This window comes from Drosophila erecta, unplaced genomic scaffold, assembly GCF_003286155.1.
Source record: "Drosophila erecta strain 14021-0224.00,06,07 unplaced genomic scaffold, DereRS2 tig00000152-arrow-arrow-pilon, whole genome shotgun sequence".
In the NCBI taxonomy this organism is placed as follows: domain Eukaryota; kingdom Metazoa; phylum Arthropoda; class Insecta; order Diptera; family Drosophilidae; genus Drosophila; species Drosophila erecta.
In genome coordinates, this window is record NW_020825211.1 from 1122559 (window position 1) to 1126736 (window position 4178).

At 44.9% G+C, this 4178-nt stretch overlaps 1 long non-coding RNA gene across 1 annotated transcript; it reads left to right on the forward strand.

The window, feature by feature from the left end:
• The first annotated feature begins 2928 nt into the window (after nucleotides 1-2928).
• Nucleotides 2929-3550, forward strand: LOC113564589. Its single transcript, XR_003408109.1, has 2 exons — nucleotides 2929-3216; nucleotides 3300-3550. It is a non-coding gene; the product is annotated as an uncharacterized LOC113564589 (long non-coding RNA).
• Nucleotides 3551-4178: the final 628 nt, after the last annotated feature.

A 4178-nucleotide genomic window follows, 5' to 3' on the forward strand; every position in this document is an offset into this window, starting at 1 on the left:
AGTGCAAACAGACTGACACACACGGAGAGGCGCTCACGTATGGCACCGGAAAATGTGTTCATTTCCGGTGTCAGTGTCAGAAGCAACAATGGGGCAGCATCTCGCCAACTTTTGCCCGCCGTGACTTTGATGAAAAATCGCGAAGCTGACGCTGCCAGTCGACCTACGAAACGTGTGTGTGTCCTTGGCGATGGCAGCGTGACACGACACGCGCAATAGGGTCAGCCGATAGTTAATGGGCTCCTTTGCTTAAATCCTATGTCTTAAATAATGTATGCATTACTTCCACTGAGAAACTGCACTGAGAAATAGATATTTCTGTGCCACTTTGGGTTACTCCTTCCCTGATGAGTTGCAGTAGCTGCCATCTCTAGAACTTGCACACACACACACACACACACACTCGACTCCCTTATGTGCGATGCACTTCATTCAGGCGAAAAGAGAAGAGACATCATAATAATGTGGCCCATGTGAAAAACAAAGCAAACAAGCAAACAAAACCCAACCAACAAGTGAGCAGACAAAAAGAGCCTGGCGAATGCCAAAAAGTAGGCAACACATCCTATTCCGCCCACCCACACACACACAGGCAGGCGAAATGCAGCATATAGTTTTAATTTCCTCCTATACATATGCAGCGATAGAATAAAGGAATAGGTGGGTCCAGTTCGGCAACCGCAAGCTATACTCGGTCTATGTGTATTACGTGCATGTTTGTGGGTCAGGAGCCCCCAATTAAAAGCCGCACAGGTACCGAGAAATGGGAATAATGGAAACCCTGCCATTTGGCCTAGTCGAAGTAATTCGATAACTTATTGGGGGTGCATGATATGCGCAAATGTGGTGTGCAAAGCCAAAGGCTGCTGATTAAAATGATAGGGCTGCTTAGCGGCCCTACCAAAAAAATGTTGATGCACACACAGTAGTTTAATCCGTATGATTATTTAAAATATAGATATGGCACCTATTGCATTGTGGTCGTAGGACTCTTTAAAGCTGTTACTTCCATCTTTAATCCCATCATTTCCCCCGCTTTCCCTCTGCCTGCTGCTTTAATTCGCTTTCCTCGACTTTCGATTGCATTTACCGCGCCTGTCATCCGGCGATCTGAGGCATGACTAATAAGGAGCCAAGTGGGGGCTTTTCGTGCTTGACTGGGCCATCGGTGTGGAGTCTGCTCGGCCACGCCCCCAGCTGCCCTGCGCCGCCCACCAAACGGCGTGTGTGTGTGTGTGTGTGTGTGTGTGTAAAGTTATTTATGGCCAACTCCCTTGGCTTCCATATGCCTGATTTATGGCTGTTATTGAAAAATTCGTAGTGCAGCTTTTAATTATGAGGCGAGGTGCAAACAGAAAATGGGTAAATATTACAACAAAATAAAAGTGCAGGGCGCAAAAATAAACAACACACGAGTATAGTTATAGTGCCGACTGCAAATCCCCTGGCAAACAAATAAATTGGAAAGTGGGCAAAACTGAACCAGAAATTATGTGACTCCAGGGGCAATACCACGAAAAATGCGACAAAAAAAAAAATATACTTCGGGTGTCACGACTGCAAAATTAGTGTTCATTTTATTTTTCATTTATACATATATGTATATGGATTTAGTAGACTTTTTCGCTCGCTACTCAGCGATCTACCGGAATGTTACTCGTGTGGCGCCGTATGCGTTTTAATTTGCCGGAAATGAAGCGGGCATAAAAAAGCTACCTCACCCAAAAAATACAGAAAAGAAATATCGAGAAAAGGAGCAAAGGAGCAAAGGGAGACAAAACGAGTTACATGGCAAAACACGCGCCATTGCACAAAGGAGGGTAGCAGGAGGCGGTGGGCGGTGGCCGGTGGGCGGTGGGCGGCGAGTTTCCCAAGGACGAGGGGCAGGTGCCGTGCGACATGCATGGCGCAAGTGTTTTAACACAATTTAATATGGCCCGACGATGATGACAGGGACAACGGGAGATGACACTGGGCGGAAAAGCGAGCGAAAAGCGAGGGGAAAGCGAGGGAAAAGCGAGTGGAAAAGCAGGCGAACGGGGAAGGGGAACGGAGACAACTTTTCCCAGCGATGACATGCACCAGAGCCAGATAATGTGAGCGCCCAACGAGGCCCAAGACGAAAACATAGCCCGACCAAAAACCAGCTCAAAAAAGTACTGCAAAAAATGCGCTATATACCTAACGAATATATCCTACGAATATCAAAAAAGAGGGTACTTTCCATAACTGATATTGAGCACACTAAGTGAAGTTATATTGTTTCTGGCTCAAAAGAACTAAATAAATAGTTATTTAATTTATGCATCCCAAATTTGCCATTCAAACGGACACTGGTGCTGCTGATTTCTCGCAGTGCAAGCAATTCAGCGCCCAGCAAACGACCACGTTGTTGTTGGTAATGTGCATGGGTGGCTGCTAGGGGGAGGGGGCTGAGAAAAGGGGGTCGCACACCCATGCAACGTTATTAAATCATAAAGCGCAAGCTGCCGCCGCCGTCTGATGTTCGTCGCCATATTAGGGTTCTTCGAAAAGAACAAATAGCAATCATGTGCTTATAGAGACGGTGCTTGAGGTGAAGCCCGAATAAGAAAATACCATAATACTAAACCATGTATAACTATGCGATTTTAAGTCAGTTTTATCCGTTGATATTTGGTACTTGGTCCACTGTACAATTGCTCGTTGCCTACCTTAAAAGCTGGGAATCAGAAACTGGCCAATTGTGGGAGCGACCAGGAAAGAAGCACCAATTTCTCCGAGTGTTCATCGACTTCGGCAATACGAGATCGGAAAATACTGATAGCACATTGAGCACAACAGAAACTGTATGCCGTTGAACAATAATATAGTTGGAAAAAAATTGGTAATAAAAATCATTTCTCCTTATCATCAGTATGTTTTTGAAAAGCCAGCGAGTAGGCAATATTGATTAAGCATCCGTAGTCTCTCGACTTTCATCACTCAATATGCACGCATCGCGGCTGCTTTTCCTTGTAATCAGTTTTGCGATTTTCCTGCAACGGATGGCGGGACAAGACACACAACCTATAAGCATGGAGTTCCAGAATTTTAATTTTATTGCATTGGGAAACTCTGCCAGCAATGTGAGATGGGGAATGAAGGTCCGTTCAACAAGTACTCCTCGTGGAACTACTCCGAAACCCGAAATCAATCCGATGAATGAAACAATCATAGTGTAGTCGGAACTATACAGTAAGTACAAGTGATCTCAATCGGTCAAAGGAATTCTTCTACTCCCGCATTTTATTTTTACCACGATTCTTCTACTGTGGAAGGATACAGGAACCTAAAAGTCTGCAAGTCCTGCCCGCACATTGTAACATTTCCAGAAACCAAGGCAGATAGAATGTAGTCCCTGATCCGCCTCGAAGGACCAAAGCGGCTGGCGCCGCCTTTGTGGAAGCTCTAGCCGAGATCAGAGGAGCATCTTTAAGGGAGTGCAGAAAGAAGTGGCCTCACGAGGCACCAAGATTTATACACCAATTTGCCAAGTTGTATTGTAAAACTAATAAATTGTCGCCGCTAACTTGAATAATGTGTGAGAAGGACTCTCGGCTTTTATGTGTGTGCTGGTGTGTGTGTGCGGCAAGTGTCTGTGTGGGGCAAGTATCTGTGTGGGTAAAAGTATCTGCGTCTGCTGTTGGAGGCGGCACAATTATTATCCTGCTCGGTTGGCTGGCTTTCCTGGCAGCCAAAAGAGCGGGCCGTGGCATAACTTTTAAATAAACTTTCATAATTTTGCATACTTGAGATAACAAATTGCATGTTGCAAGTCGTTTCCGCCTCGCCATATCCCTTTCTCTCCCTTTCTCGCCCCTTCTCTCCCTCTCTTTCACTTTCTGGGCTGTGTACATTTGTTGTTTGGCTCGCAACTTGTAAACTTTAAATTAGATTGTTTCTCTCCTCAATGTTTTCATTTCAGTGTCCCTACTGTGACTGCAACTTGTGCATTAAGTTGTGTCTTGATGTCGCAGTCGCAGCTCGATTGACCTTTAATCTGAGATAAGTCTGAAATCTGTTCGATTGTAAAGTTTTTCCCAGCAAACAGCACTTGTACCACAATTACTTATGTACTGTATATCTCAATCCACAAACCCACCTTTACCACATCTACTTTATGTTTCGATACTATCACCAAAGACACTAAAATAATA